The sequence below is a fragment of the Oncorhynchus keta genome, chromosome 9, assembly GCF_023373465.1.
Source record: "Oncorhynchus keta strain PuntledgeMale-10-30-2019 chromosome 9, Oket_V2, whole genome shotgun sequence".
Classification (NCBI taxonomy): domain Eukaryota; kingdom Metazoa; phylum Chordata; class Actinopteri; order Salmoniformes; family Salmonidae; genus Oncorhynchus; species Oncorhynchus keta.
Window position 1 is genome coordinate 44,467,632 of NC_068429.1, and position 17,513 is coordinate 44,485,144.

The following is a 17,513-nucleotide window of genomic DNA, read 5'->3' on the forward strand; positions in this document are numbered from 1 at the left end:
TTCCTTTCGCTGCGTTGTATATGGTCACATGCTTCCATGGTCCTGCCATGTTCAACCATCCGAGCCACAGATGAGCCCGAATTCAAGTTATACATGTGTATTTCCAAACATTCAATAACAAATACAGTAGCCTGTTGCCAACTAAAAGCCTTCTAACTGAGCAAGTGTCTCGTTTCGATGGAAAATGTATATAGAAAGAAATAGACATTATGGCATCAAAAGTTGAATGCGCTTGCTGTTTCATTCATTCATTAATTCATTCCCATCGGTTGGAAAAGTCGGCTTCACAATTCAATGTTATGTGGTGGCCTAGGCCTAAAACTGTCACTACTCATATTTACCAGTCTACCACAGTTCAAACCCTCAAATACTTGCAGGTTGATTTTTCTTTCCTCGCAAAAAGGAGATTTGTGCGAGGCAATGTAAACGCACTTTCCCTTTCACTAATATTTTTATGTGGCCCTAAACTGATAGAAACATCATTTACGAAAATATCGCCTATTCTCAACTAATTATATAATGAGTCATGTAAAATTGTTTTAAATTAACCAAGACATCCTTCTACAAAGTCCAGGCTGTGTTGATACAACAAAAACGTTTTCGCCATCTCTGCTGCACCTGTTAAGGGCGCACATCCACGTAGTTTCCACACCGCGTCAGGAAAGAGTCCGAATCTTGATGGTCATCTTAAAAACAAATCTGCTGCAAACAAACCATTTCCAAAAATTAAAAATAATGAACAATATGAGTATTTGGAGTTGTAGTGTTTCTGTCCTCTGGCGATTGTGAGACGAGGTGATGAAATCGAGAAAACCACTCAGTCCTGCCTGCGTTCTCTCCTCTATTCCCACGACGTGCGCAGCCCAGCCTGGATCATCATTCCTAACGCTCTAGGCAAGATGGGAACGCGTGCAGAGGAAGAATGATGCTCGGAGCGGGTTTGCTGGTTGCATTAAGCTCGCGTCTCGGCTTGCAGTACCTCCGCAGCAATTGACTTTCTGGGACCGTTGCTCCTCTCCTGGCTCTTTTCTTAGACTGGCGTAACAATACGGACGGCGAGAGAGAGTGGGGATGCTCTTCGCTTGGTACTGAATTTGAATAACACCACAGGGTGGACGATAAATGCCCATTGTGCTGTAGAAGTAATGAATCTCAACCGTCTTCTATGGGCACACACACAAGCCAGCAGCTGCGAGCGAGGGGACCAGCAAGCTCTTAAAGACACAACAGCCCTATTTTCTAGCCAAAAGGGATTACAATTCGAACACTGTTTATTCAGCGCCAAACCACTCTGACAACTCTGCACGACGCTTGTTTGCTCTGTGTTCTCTGTTTTTTTTTTGTAAGAACACAAGTGCAATGCAGTATCCAGGCACTTGGACATAAAGCAGTCCCTTGAACGCATCTTGTAGCGTTTTGTTAAAGTGTAGAAGGCCAATATGAAGAATGGCATGCAAATGTGGGAAAGGATGTGAATTAGTACAATTATTGGCTTTTAAATGTCACAACATTTACAAACAAATTCAACTAGTTAAATGCATATATTATAGATCACCTATAATCACTGATTGCATTGTGAATGGGTTACGCCTTCATATTTAGTTTAAATCTTATATTATGAGTTGAAGTTATTCCAAAGGTTATTTGGAATAAAATGTGTTTTTTTTCAACTAGGTCTATGGTGTACTTCTAAGCCTATAGACTGACAGGGGTAGGTGAATCAATGAATAACATTCTATTATAGAATCTGAAAACATGTAGTAAAGTACTCTTCTACTTTTGACAAAGGATATAGATTTTACATGGGTAGCACTACAGTTATAGCATGTTGTTTTACTGTCGTAATCATGTACAATTTAGATAGTACTGTTACGTAAACTTTAACCTTCATGACATTTTGCATAAGAGCCGTCTTAGCTGGTCATTTCAAGTTGATCCAACTGAAACGCTTTCACATAATAATAGCAAGCAACACACACAACCCTTATAGGTAGGCCTTCCACCTGCACCCCCTTCACCCGTGACAACTATTCCATCCACTTATTCTAAACATCACCACATTAGCCAGGGGCGCGTTCAGGAGAACGCAACGTTACGGAACGTTCAGAAAGAAATGAGTTATGTAGAACAAATACGACTCTCCTACATGTAGAACAAGGAATAATGTTGTCTCTATTCATGGCATTTCTATCTGTAACGCTCAACAACGTTTGTCAACTGAATGTGGCCCTGTTGTGTGTGTGTGTGCAGCATATATGCTCAGTAACATGCTAGAGAAGGAACCCCAGCCAGCGCATAGCCACTCTCCTCAAGCAGATAAATCAGTGGGCAGAGCCTGCCCTCAGGCATGGGGGTCCTCCTCCTTAAAGTAACCCTTTTCCTTTTCATTCGTCTCAAGGAGGAGAGTTAACCTCTCCTGATCGGCTGATAGGTGGGCTCTCCTCACACACACACACACACACACACACACACACACACACACACACACACACACACACACACACACACACACACACACACACACACACACACACACACACACACACACACACGCACACACGGTATCTCCCTGGACAAGAGCTTGGGCCATTCCTACAGCATGTTCCCTCTGATCCACACCAACAGCTGCTTCATGCCCCCCCCCCATTTTCATGTTCTGACTAGAGAGAAGGAATCCTGAGAGGAAGTAGGCTAACAGTGGAACCTCCTCAGGCCTGGTCCCAGATCTGTGTGTGCTGTCTGCAGTTGGCAAGTCATCACACAGATCTGGGACCAGTCTACCTCAGGCCTTGTTTATCACAACCATCTATCCTCTTTCAGAGACTAGTCTGTAAATAAATGTGAAATTTTCCTCAATTCTCTTTTCTACTGAAAGGATGATTGGGTGGCTGAAGAGGTCAACTTCTATAGAAATAGAGTAGGCCTAGATTACCTCCAGGCTCTGATCAGGCCCTACACCCAAACAAGGGCACTGCGTTCATCCACCTCTGGCCTGCTCGCCTCCCTACCACTGAGGAAGTACAGTTCCCGCTCAGCCCAGTCAAAACTGTTCGCTGCTCTGGCTCCCCAATGGTGGAACACACTCCCTCACGACGCCAGGACAGCGGAGTCAATCACCACCTTCCGGAGACACCTGAAACCCCACCTCTTTAAGGAATACCTAGGATAGGATAAAGTAATCCTACTCACCCCCCTACTATTGTAAAGTGGCTGTTCCACTGGATGTCATAAGGTGAATGCCTTTGTAAGATAAGTGGTTAAATGGACAGTTTCTGTCTGATATGAGGAGGGTTTTGATAAAGAATATGAACTGCTCCAGATTATCCTGTTTTAAACATCAGAGTTTTGAGGATTCATTTAGCCCTCTCATTGTCACCCTTCAGAAGTTGCCGAAAACTTAGATCACAGACAATCCCTTATATGGTGGTTCATTTCCTTTTAATAATACAAAACAAATACCTAAAGGGACACAGATTAGGCCTAGTGTTTAGTGGGGGGACATCCCTTCCTCAGTGCCACTGGGCTCCTCTCCATTCACAAATGAATGTTCAGCTCACTGGCAGAAAGCAGCAGTGGGGGGGCTGAAGCAACAGGGTGGCCAATGAACTCATCCCTGGGGGAGATGGAGAGCAGGAAGGTAAAAGTGGAGGAGCGGAATCCCCTAATATTTTACTGAGAACACGTTCTCATTTACAGCAACAACCTGGGGAATGGTTACAGGGGAGGAATAGGTGACCATGATGGTATGAGGGACAGCTTGGGAATTTAGCCAAGGCACCAGGGTTAACACCCCTACTCTTACAATAACTGCCATGGGATCTTTAATGACCTCAGAGAGCCAGGACACCCATTTAATGTCCCATCCGAAAGACAGCACCCTACACAGGGCAATGTCCCCAATCACTGCCCTGGGGCATTGGGATATTTTTTTACACCTGAGGATAGAGTGCCTCCTACTGGCCCTCCAACACCACTTCCAACAGCATCTGGTCTCCCATCCAGGGACTGATCAGGACCAACCCTGGTTAGCTTCAGAAGCAAGCCAGCAGTGGGATGCAGGGTGGTATGCTGCTGGCTACTAATAATAATACACCTTTTCAGATGAAGGCATCTCTACCCTGCTGCTAACACAATGTGATGCTAGTGCTATGTGCTGCTAGAACAATGTGCTGGTAGTGAAATGTGCATGGGGCAGACTGCAGTTTGAAACGTCTCTGCTCCTTTACTGACCTGGTAGTTACTAATAGTCAAGTAGTCTGATCTTTCTCAGCCCTGCTGCTAGTGCAATGTACTGCTAGTGCGATGTGCCGCTAGGGAAATGTGCTGTTAGAGTATTGCTCTGCTAGAGCAGGGGTACTCCAGTACTCTTTGAGAAGGTCCAGTCACACATTTCCTAGGTGGCAAAGGTCCGGATGGATATTGTCGTTTATCGGTGTATTAACAAACCCCCATCTCACAACCCATGCAACACCAAACTGTTTATACCCTTAGAGTTGGCGGAGAGAAAATGTTGCTAATTTCCTATATTTCTACACATTTTGCAAGGGGCAGCTCATTGTTTTGCTGATGTCCACTAGTTGAGTGTGAGGGTTCTAGAGCTAGTAAAATATGCCGCTAGTGCAATGTTCTGCTAGTAAATGTGCCCCTTGGAAAATGTGCTGTTAGAGCTATGTGCTGCTAGGCAAATGTGCCACTAGGTCTATGTGCCTCTAGTTCAATGTGCCACTAGTGCTATGTGTTGCTAGTGCTAATAGCCGCTAGGTCTATGTGCCGCTAGTGCTATGTGCTGCTAGGAAAATGTGCAGCTAGTTCTATGTTCCGCTAGGGCTATGTGCCGCTAGTTAAATGTGCCGCTAGTGCTATGTGCCGCTAGTTAAATGTGCCGCTAGTGCTATGTGCCGCTAGTGCTATGTGTCGCTAGTTAAATGTGCCGCTAGTGCTATGTGCCGCTAGTTCTATGTGCCGCTAGGGCTATGGTGCAACCAAATACCTTCAGAAGTCACATAATTAGTTAAATACAGTCCACCTTTGTGCAATCTAAGGGTCACATGATCTCAGTATATATGCACCTGTTCTAAAAGGCCCCAGATTCTGCAACACCATTAAGCAAGGGGCACCACCAAGCAAGGGACGCCATGAACACCAAGGAGCTCTCCAAACAGGTCAGGGTCAAAGTTGTAGAGAAGTACAGATCAGGGTTGGGTTATAAAAAAACATCCGATACTTTGAACATCCCACGGAGCACCATTAAATCCATTATTAATAAATGGAAAGAATATGACACCACAACAAACCTGCCAAGAGAGGGCCGCTCACCAAAACTCACGTACCAGGCAAGGAGGGTATTAATCAGAGAGGCAAGAAAGAGACCAAAGGTAGCCCTGAAGGAGCTGCAAAGCTCCACAGCTGAGGTTGGAGAATCTGTCCATAGGACCATTTTAATCCGCACACTCCACAGAGCTGGGCTTTAAGGAAGAGTAGCCAGAAAAAAGCCATTGCTTAATGAAAAAATAAGCAGACACATTTAGTGTTCGCCAAAAGGCACATGGGAGACTCCAAACATATGGAAGAAGGTACTCTGGTCAGATGAGACTAAAAAATGTAGCTTTTTGGCCATCAAGGAAAACGCTATGTATGGTGCAAACCCAACACCTCTCATCACCCTGAGAACGCCATCCCCACAGTGAAGCATGGTGGTGGCAGCATCATGCTCTGGGGAAACTGGTCAGAATTGAAGGAATGATGGACGACGCTAAATACATGGAAATTCTTGAGGGAAACCTGTTTCAGTCTTCCAGAGATTTGAGACTGGGACGGAGGTTCAACTTCCAGCAGGACAATGACCCTAAGAATACTGCTAAAGCAGCACTCGAGTGGTTTAAGGGGAAACATTTCAATGTCTTGGAATGGCCTAGTCAAAGCTCAGACCTCAATCCAATTGAGAATCTGTGGTATGACTTAAAGATTGCTGTACACCAGCGGAGCCCATCCAACTTGAAGAAGCTGGAGCAGTTTTGCCTTGAAGAATGGGCAAAAATCCAAATGGCTAGATGTATCAAGCTTATAGAGACATATACCCAAGAGACTTGCAGCTGTAATTGCTGCATCTTCAAAGTGGTAGGCATGTTGCGTAAATCAAATGATACAAAACCCCCCAAAATCAATTTTAATTCCAGGTTGTAAGGCAACAAAATAGGAAAAATTCCAAAGGGGTGAATACTTTCGCAAGCCACTGTACATACAGTACAGTATGTGATATACATTAGTGTCCGTGTCTTTACATAGTAGGTGTTTGATTGCAGGATTGTGTTTGTTTTGCTTTGCCCTCAGGACTCTAAAAGACTCACTTCCTGTTCCCAAAGTGGTGACTTCATAGAATGTTTTGGGGACCTTGTCTTCAGTCCTTTTGGTCTCCTGCACTCCTAACCACTGTACCCCAAATACCCCCCCACCCCCAACCATGCCACTGCCTAAATGTCTCTTGGAATACGTTGACATCGCTGCTGAGTAAGAATGTAGGTGCCAGCCGTGGGAGTGTGAATGACAGTTATTGACCCAGCGAGCCCTGAGATGTCGGTGTGAGAACGAGGTTATTGATTGTCGCCACGGCAATAAAGATTCCAGAGGGTTTTCAGAGCATCCCGACTGGGGCCCCCTGAAGGGATTGTGACTTGGGGTTGAAAAGAGAGAGAAGGAGATTGGTAGACAGTGATGGGGGGTGGGGGGGCAGTATGTATCAGTAGGGGCCCTGGCTGGCAGACCCCCCACTACGTGTCACGTGTCACGTGTGTGTGTGTGTTGCGTGCTGGGTGCGTGTGTGTGAACACATTTGTCTGTGAGTGAGGGACAAGGGCCCCTCAACCGAGTTCTCCCCTTTCCCCTCCACCCCCTTCCATTCACTGAATAAATATTTAGTCTCTCTCCATCTAGCTCGGCTGTGAACCTATTGGCCCGGGACCCCTCGGCCCTCTCTCCACACCCTGCCACCCCACCACACCACATTACTGACCCTTAACCCTGACCTCTAACCCATCAGTGAAAAGTTACTGAACTCTTCCAGAGCTGCTACTGCAGAGGGTGCTGGGAAAGTGGCCACCGGGTCATGAGGGGTCAGGGGGTGTGACAGAGTGTCATGAATAGAGGTCCCTTTGACCTTCTTGGTCCCCTGTCCAGAGAGCAGGGTAACACTCGCTTGTCCCTCCAAACAACCTGAGTGCTGTGGCTGGCCCTCCCAAAGCTTCCTAAATTCATTTTAGATCGCTGTCATCCTTCCTTTCTTCTTCTCCTCTGATCTGTGCCATGCCGTTCTCTCTTTCTTTCTGTCTTTCACTCTCTGGCTCTGTTTTCTTTCCTGATTATACCTTCTTTCACGGTGTTCCTTGGTCTCTCTTCCTGTCCTTGAATAACTAACCGTTCATTGATTAACTGATTTTGGAATGTTAACTCAATGCTTCCCTCTACAGGCAATAAGCTGACATTTATAGAAACAAATGTTCTAAATTTGTAAATATAATTTCTCCCACATAGACAATAAGGAGTGTGTGCTGTTAGATTATGCCGATTATTCAGCTGTTAAATAATTCATATTCATACATTGTGTGTTGTAGCCTAAATTGTAAAGGTATAAAAATATGAAAGCGTGTATTCTTATTTAAAATGTATGTAATTCTGTACCTGTCTATTAATGCTATGTATTGTCATTTTATGTTTTTTCAATTTGACTTTATTCATGTAGATCTTTACTTGTGTATTCATGTATCATGTATTCATGTCATTTTATGTTGTTCTGACCACCAGTTGTAAATGGTGGAGGCAAAATGGTGAACAAGCATGTAAAGTAGGATTTGCACATGTCAAATATGAGTTATGTAGTTGCAAAAGATATTTGCAAACGTGAAACGTCTTTGGAGAATAGATGCAGCAACACTTGACAGCGCATAGCGTGATGTGTGAATAAGTACAGCAACACTTGACAGCACATAGCGTGATGTGTGAATAAGTACAGCAACACTTGACAGCGCATAGCGTGATGTGTGAATAAGTACAGCAACACTTGACAGCGCATAGCGTGATGTGTGAATAAGTACAGCAACACTTGACAGCACATAGCGTGATGTGTGAATAAGTACAGCAACACTTGACAGCACATAGCGTGATGTGTGAATAAGTACAGCAACACTTGACAGCACATAGCGTGATGTGTGAATAAGTACAGCAACACTTGACAGCGCATAGCGTGATGTGTGAATAAGTACAGCAACACTTGACAGCACATAGCGTGATGTGTGAATAAGTACAGCAACACTTGACAGCACATAGCGTGATGTGTGAATAAGTACAGCAACACTTGACAGCGCATAGCGTGATGTGTGAATAAGTACAGCAACACTTGACAGCGCATAGCGTGATGTGTGAATAAGTACAGCAACACTTGACAGCGCATAGCGTGATGTGTGAATAAGTACAGCAACACTTGACAGCGCATAGCGTGATGTGTGAATAAGTACAGCAACACTGACAGCACATAGCGTGATGTGTGAATAAGTACAGCAACACTTGACAGCACAGCGTGATGTGTGAATAAGTACAGCAACACTTGACAGCACATGATGTGTGAATAAGTACAGCAACACTGCGCATGCGTGATGTGTGAATAAGTACAGCAACACTTGACAGCGCATAGCGTGATGTGTGAATAAGTACAGCAACACTTGACAGCGCATAGCGTGATGTGCGAATAAGTACAGCAACACTTGACAGCGCATAGCGTGATGTGTGAATAAGTACAGCAACACTTGACAGCACATAGCGTGATGTGTGAATAAGTACAGCAACACTTGACAGCGCATAGCGTGATGTGTGAATAAGTACAGCAACACTTGACAGCGCATAGCGTGATGTGTGAATAAGTACAGCAACACTTGACAGCACATAACGTGATGTGTGAATAAGTACAACAACACTTGACAGCGCATAGCGTGATGTGTGAATAAGTACAGCAACACTTGACAGCACATAGCGTGATGTGTGAATAAGTACAGCAACACTTGACAGCACATAGCGTGATGTGTGAATAAGTACAGCAACACTTGACAGCGCATAGCGTGATGTGTGAATAAGTACAGCAACACTTGACAGCGCAAGGCGTGATGTGTGAATAAGTACAGCAACAATTGCAAACATGTAAGCTGATATGGGAAAACACTCAATGAGATTTGCAAGCATGCAACACAATTTGAGAATGAGCGCAACTCATTTACTAAACCTGCGAAGGGTTAATCTTCTGTGAATCCAATCCGCACCTACTTTTCTAATGAACAACTTCTCAATCTATTGTACATGGAACACCACATTTTCTATGTATTCAGGATTCATATTCCCTTTTGTCATATAACAGTGTCTACACATCATGGCACCATGCTTGACTGGAACAACAACAACGGTCATGGGGCGCATCCTGCCATTCGGCTGCATCTTCATCTAGCTCTTCAACAGCATCAGGTAAGATCGAGGGTCAAGTCTGCCACTCAACCATGACCCCGAATTAGCCTAGTGGTGCTTGTATAATGACTCACAAAGAAACACAAGTAAATCATTGATTATTAATGTGTAATTAACATTTATAACGAACAAGTAAATACCTACTAATCTCTTTAAACCAAGGTCAACTCGGCCTCTAAGCAAGGAGATGTAATCTGATTGATTGTTGAGTATTTTCTAAACATTTTATCTCACCAGACGTACTTCATGTTTGGTTTCCTGTTCCTGGTGTTCATCATTTCCCCCCTCACCTGCTCCAAGGCCACCATGCGGCTGTGCTAGTTCCACTTGTGTGCACCCATATGAACACGGATCACAATAATGGCATGCTGTGCTCTCTCTCTCTTTGTATGTAAATGCATTGTGTAATATTTGTAACACGTATTTCCAACATTTCCAGATTATCTGTGCCGGTATGTTTAACCACCAATTGTGAAGTCTTCGCGTCAACAGTAAATCTGTTTTAAGTTTTATGAAAACATTCTGAATGATGCAAATGCTTCTTTCCCATATCACTCAATTAATCTCTGCTCGTCGATCCAAAGCACTTAACAGTGTTAACAAAATTGTATTGAACCGAACCTAAAAGAGTGTTCTTTGCTTTGCATATAGGACTCGCTGGTGGTGGCACTCCTTCCTGCCCAGCCTCTTCATGGCAGTCTACCAGTTTGTCTACGACATGCGCTACTTCTTCTTCAAGCTGCCGGTCATCAGTGTGACCACTACCATCCTCTACTTCACCGTGATCATGGTGCTCATATTCTTCTTCTTCACAAGGGAGCCAACAACAATGCCACACTACGCAAGGCTAGACTCTGTAACAGCTTTTTTTGCAGAGGAGCTTAATTAAACAAATAGGGTATCACCTGATTTTCACTTTAACAAACAGTGCTGGAGTTTTCGGCAGATTCATTGGCTGTTTCCAGCCACCCCTCTCAATAGGAATTTTATCCGTCTTTAATGGACGGATAAAATAGCGAGCCGAGCCAGTTGAGCCAGTTGAAAATATTGATGCCAGGGATATTTTTGGTGTCTGTGTGCTCTTTTATTAGTTTTGTGTTTCTATTCATTTATTTCCAGTACCCTCTTACCTGAGTGGCATGAGTCCTGTGTGGCATTGCACCGTTTCCATAGCTAGGACTAAAAGGGAGGACTTGTGAAGAGCAGAATCGACAACCTCTGCATAATCGAAACAGTTGCTTTGTGAGGTGTTAAAGTTCACAGTTGTTATGGAAACGCAGGCTAAAACGTACCGGTGGCCTGGCTTTGGCCCCAAGGGACAGCAGGTCCGCCGGAGCCATGGCCCAGTGAGACACTGAAATGTCTAAGCCTTTTGGGTTAAACACTGATGTACGGTCAGGTGGTCCCACCAGTCAATATAATTTGATCCATTATTGATCTCAAAGTAAAAAATAAAAGTAAAAAACGAATCCTAGATCAGTAGTACTCTAAGATGCTTTATGAATATGGGTCCAGATAAAACAAGTTGACGGTAGCCCCCCCCCCACCGGCACATTAGCTATTGTAGAATATAAAAGTATGTGGACACCTGCACGTAGAACATCTCATTCCAAAATCATGGGAATTAATATGGAGTTGGTCTCCCCCTTTGCTGCTATAACAGCCTTCGCTCTTCTGGGAAGGCTTTCCACTTGATGTTGGAACATTGTTGCTGGGACTTGCTTCCATTCAGCCACAAGAGCATTATTGAAGTCGAGCTCGGATGTTGGGCGATTCGGGTTGGCTCGCTGTCGGCGTTCCAATTCATTCCAAAGGTTTTCGATGGGGTTGAGGTCAGGGCTCTGTGCAGGCAAGTCAAGTTCTTCCACACTGATCTCAACAAACCATATTTGTATGGACCTTGCTTTGTGCACGGGGGCATTGTCATGCTGAAACAGAAAAGGGCCTTCTCCAAACTACTGTCACAAATTTGGAAGCACAGAATCGTCTAGAATGTCATTGTATGCTGTAGCGTTAAGATTTCCCTTCACTGGAACTAAGGGGCCTAGTCCGAACCATAAAAAGCAGGTCCAAACCATTTCTCCTCCTCCAGCAAACTTTACAGTTGGCACTATGCATTCGGGCAGGTAGCGTTCTCCTGGCATCCACCAAATCCAGATTCTTCCGTCGGACTGCCAGATGGTGAAGTGTGATTCATCACTTCAGAGAATGCGTTTCCACTGCTCTAGAGTCCTACACCACTCCAGCCGACGCTTGTCATTGCGGCTGCTCGGCCATGGTAAGCCATTTCTTGAAACTCCCGACGGACAGTTCTTGTACTGACGTTGTTTCTAGAGGCAGTTTGGAACTTGGTAGTGAGTGTTGCAACCGAGACAGACGATTTTTACACGCTACGCGGTTCAGTACTCGGCGGTCCTGTTCTGTGAGCTTGTGTGGCCTACCACTTTGGAGCTGAGCTGTTGTTGCTCCTAGACGTTTCCACTTTAACAGCACTTACAGTTGACCGGGGCATCTCGAACAGGACAGAAATGACTTGTTGGAAAGGTGGCATCCTATGACGGTGCCACGTTGAAAGTCATTGAGATCTTTAGCACGGGCCATTCTACTGCCAATGTTTGTCTATGGAAATTGCATGACTGTGTGCTCGATTTTATATACCTGTCAATGTGGTTAAAATAGACAAATCCACTAATTTGAAGGGGTGTCCACATAGTTACTGGGGACTGAGACAAGGTGGTTGGGAGACACTGTGGCCCCCCGTCCAATGTCACCGCTGGACTGGGCCAGCCCTGAAGGCGGTCACCCAACCACTGAGGCAGTGGTTTGCTTAGCACATCTGAAAGAGAGGCACAACATTATTTGAGTTGCAATTCAGTCGACTTGTCAATACGAACTGAATTCAGTATTCTTCATGCTGATGATTTCTACAACTTGAGACAGATAGCAATACGGTTTTTAAAAAATGTAATAAAACATAATACGGAATGTAACACAGGTACAGATGACGTGCATGTGGCTGTTTAAAATAATATAATTACTACAGATAGCTAGATCTCCACGTGCTGATTGAGTGACTGCTGATGCACAACTACATTTCGAAATTGCACCTTGTGTATTCTATTATTCTAATTCTCAACAGTAAATTGAGACCACGAGTTCCAAAAATGAAAACATTATTTACATTTATTTTATTTTATTGGTCCACGGGCCTACAAAAGGGGGCCTCCAGTTGCCCATCCTAATCCATCTCTCAATTCAATTCAATTCAAGGGGCTTTATTGGCATGGGAAACATGTGTTAACATTGCCAAAGCAAGTGAGGTAGGTAATATACAAAAGTGAAATAAACAATAAAAATTAACAATAAACATTACACATACAGAAGTTTCAAAACAATAAAGACATTACAAATGTCATATTATATATATATATATACAGTGTTGTAACAATGTACAAATGGTTAAAGCACACAAGGGAAAATAAATAAGCATAAATATGGGTTGTAATTTACAATGGTGTTTGTTCTTCACTGGTTGCCCTTTTCTCGTGGCAACAGGTCACAAATATTGCTGCTGTGATGGCACACTGTGGAATTTCACCCAGTAGATATGGGAGTTTATCAAAATTGAGTTTGTTTTCGAATTCATTGTGGATCTGTGTAATCTGAGGGAAATATGTGTCTCTAATATAGTCATACATTGGGCAGGAGGTTAGGAAGTGAAGCTCAGTTTCCACCTGATTTTGTGGGCAGTGTGCACATAGCCTGTCTTCTCTTGAGAACCATGTCTACCTACGGCGGCCTTTCTCAATAGCAAGGCTATTCTCACTGAGTCTGTATATAGTAAAAGCTTTCGTTAAGTTTGGGTCAGTCAAAGTTGTCAGGTATTCTGCCACTGTGTACTCTCTGTTTAGGGCCAAATAGCATTCTAGTTTGCTCTGTTTTTTAAAAGTAATTTTCTTTTTGTTTTCTCATGATTTGGTTGGGTCTAATTGTGTTGCTGTCCTGGGGCTCTGTGGGGTGTGTTAGTGAACAGAGCCCCAGGATTAGCTTGCTTTTAGGGGACTCTTCTCCAGGTTCATCTCTTTGTAGGTGATGGCTTTGTTATGGAAGGTTTGGGAATCGCATTCTTTTAGGTGGTTGTAGAATTTAAAGTCTCTCTTCTGGATTTTGATCATTTGTGTGTATCGGCCTAATTCTGCTCTGCATGCATAATTTGGTGTTCTACGTTATACACGGAGGATATTTTTGCAGAATTCTGCATGCAGAGTCTCAATTTGGTGTTTGTCCCATTTTGTGATATCTTGGTTGGTGAGCGGACCCCAGACCTCACAACCATAAAAGGCAATGGGCTCTATGACTGATTCAAGTATTTTTAGCCAGATCCTAATTGGTATGTTGAATTTTATGTGGGAATAGTCATAGAATGCCCTTCTTGCCTTGTCTCTCAGATCGTTCACAGATTTGTGGAAGTTACCTGTGGCGCTGATGTTTAGGCCAAGGTATGTATAGTTTTTTTTGTGTGCTCTAGGGCAATGGTGTCTAGATGGAATTTGTATTTGTGGTCCTGAAGACTGGACCTTTTTTGGAACACCATTATTTTGATCTTACTGAGATTTACTGTCAGGGCCCAGGTCTTGCAGAATATCTAGGTGCTGCTGTAGTCCCTCCTTGGTTGGTGACAGAAGCACCAGATCATCAGCAAACAGTAGACATTTGACTTCAGATTCTATTAGGGTGAGGCCGGGTGCTGCAGACTTTTCTAGTGCCCGCGTCAATTCGTTGATATATACAGTGGGGCAAAAAAGTATTTAGTCAGCCACCAATTGTGCAAGTTCTCCTCCTTAAAAATATGAGAGAGGCCTGTAATTTTCATCATAGGTACACTTCCACTATGACAGATAAAATGAGTTTTAAAAAATCCAGAAAATCACCTTGTAGGATTTTTAATGAATTTATTTGCAAATTATGGTTGAAAATAAGTAGTTGGTCAATAACAAAAATGTATCTCAATACTTTGTTATATGCCCTTTGTTGGCAATGACAGAGGTCAAACGTTTTCTGTAAGAGTTCACAAGGTTTTCACACACTGTTGCTGGTATTTTGACCCATTCCTCCATGCAGATCTCCTCTAGAGCAGTGATGTTTTGGGGCTGTTGCTGGGCAACACGGACTTTCAACTCCCTCCAAAGATTTTCTATGGGGTTGAGATCTGGAGACTGGCTAGGCCACTCCAGGCCCTTGAAATGCTTCTTACGAAGCCACTCCTTCATTGCCCGGGCGGTGTATTTGGGATCATTGTCATGCTGAAAGACCCAGCCACGTTTCATCTTCAATGCCCTTGCTGATGGAAGGAGGTTTTCACTCAAAATCTCATGATACATGGCCCCATTCATTCTTTCCTTTACACGGATCAGTCGTCCTGGTTCCTTTGCAGAAAAACAGCCCCAAAGCATGATGTTTCCACCCCCATGCTTCACAGTAGGTATGGTGTTCTTTGGATGCAACTCAGCATTCTTTGTCCTCCAAACACGACGAGTTGAGTTTTTACCCAAAAGTTATATTTTGGTTTCATCTGACCAAATTACATTCTCCCAATCTTCTTCTGGATCATCCAAATGCTCTCTAGTAAACTTCAGACGGGCCTGGACATGTACTGGCTTAAGCAGGGGGACACGTCTGGCACTGCAGGATTTGAGTCCCTGGCGGCATAGTGTGTTACTGATTGTAGGCTTTGTTACTTTGGTCCCAGCTCTCTGCAGGTAATTCACAAGGTCCCCCCGTGTGGTTCTGGGATTTTTGCTCACCGTTCTTGTGATCATTTTGACCCCACGGGGTGAGATCTTGCGGGGAGCCCCAGATCGAGGGAGATAATCAGTGGTCTTGTATGTCTTCCATTTCCTAATAATTGCTCCCACAGTTGATTTCATCAAACCAAGCTGCTTACCTATTCCAGATTCAGTCTTCCCAGCCTGGTGCAGGTCTGCAATTTTGTTTCTGGTGTCCTTTGACAGCTCTTTGGTCTTGGCCAAAGGGGAGTTTGGAGTGTGACTGTTTGAGGTTGTGGACAGGTGTATTTTATACTGATAACAAGTTCAAACAGGTGCCATTAATACAGGTAACGAGTGGAGGACAGAGGAGCCTCTTAAAGAAGAAGTTACAGGTCTGTGAGAGCCAGAAATCTTGCTTGTTTGTAGGTGACCAAATACTTATTTTCCACCATAATTTGCAAATAAATTCATTAAAAATCCTACAATGTGATTTTCTGGATTTTTTCCCCTCATTTTGTCTGTCATAGTTGAAGTGTACCTATGATGAAAATTACAGGCCTCTCTCATCTTTTTAAGTAGGAGAACTTGCACAATTGGTGGCTGACTAAATACTTTTTTGCCCCACTGTATGTTGAAGAGGGTGGGGCTTAAGTTGCATCCCTGTCTCACCCCACAGCCCTGTGGGAAGAAATGTGTGTTTTTTTGCCCATTTTAACCGCACACTTGTTGTTTGTGTACATGGATTTTATAATGTCGTATGTTTTACTCCCAACACCACTTTCCATTAATTTGTATAGCAGACCCTCATGCCAAATTGAGTCAAAGGGTATTTTGAAATCAACAAAGCATGAGAAGACTTTGCCTTTGTTTTGGTTTGTTTGGTTGTCAATTAGGGGGTGCAGGGTGAATACGTGGTCTGTTGTACGGTAATTTGTTAAAAAGCCAATTTGGCATTTGCTCAGTACATTGTTTTCATTGAGGAAATGTACGAGTCTGCTGTTTATGATAATGCAGAGGATTTTCCCAAGGTTGCTGTTGACGCATATCCCACAGTAGTTATTGGGGTCAAATACGTCTCCACTTTTGTGGATTGGGGTGATCAGTCCTTGGTTCCAAATATTGGGGAAGGTGCCAGAGCTAAGGATTATTTTAAAGCTCAATTTCATTGAGCTGATTTCTGACGTGCTGTTCCTTCTTTTTCCATAGTGTATTTCTGTATTGTTTTAGTGATTCACCATAGTGAAGGCGTAGACTCAGGTTTTCCAGGTCTCTATGTTTTTGGTTGGACAGGTTTCTCAATTTCTTTCTTAGATTTTTGCATTCTTCATCAAACCATTTGTCATTGTTGTTAATTTTCTTCCGTTTTCTATTTGAGATTATTTAGGTTTGATAGGGAAGCTGAGAGGACAAATATACTGTTAAGATTTTCTACTGCCAAGTTTACACCTTCACTATTACAGTGTAACATTTTACCCAGGAAATTGTCTAAAGGGGATTGAATTTGTTGTTGCCTAATTGTTTTTTGGTAGGTTTCCAAACTGCATTCCTTCCATCTATGCATTTCTTAATGTTACTCAGTTCATTTGGCTTTGATGCCTCATGATTGAGTATTGCTCTGTTCAAGTAAACTGTGATATTGCTGTGGTCTGATAGGGGTGTCAGTGGGCTGACTGTGAACGCTCTGAGAGACTCTGGGTTGAGGTCTCTCTCTCTCTCCATCTTCCCCCACTGCCCGGCCACTGGGCTTCCTCTCATAACCATATTTGGTGGTGAGTGGAAATGCCAACCAGATGCTTCAGATTTATACATTCAGTGAAACATCTGGCTCATTGTTCTGTGGTGAAAGCACATTCCAGAATGACAACACCTCAAGGGTATTTTTATCTGCCGCTTGCTTGCAGTTCTATCTATTTTCTCTTGTTATTACTTTTTAAAATAGTTGTATTGTTCTTTAGTGTTCTTAGTTCAAATGTTTGTTGCCGTTCCTGTCCATTAGTGTTCTGTATTTTTTCATGTTTTATGTTTTGTGTTGACCCCACGAAGAATAGCTGCTGCTTCTTCAACAGCTAATGGGGTTCCCAACAAAATAATAAAAAAAAAACTAAAAACCATTTAAGGTTCAGAAAGTATTCATGTCCCTTGACTTATTTCCACATTTTGCTGTGTTACAGCCAGAATTGAAAATTGATTAAATTTCACACATCTACACATGTTTTTTTTATTGAACCTTTATTTGACTGGGGC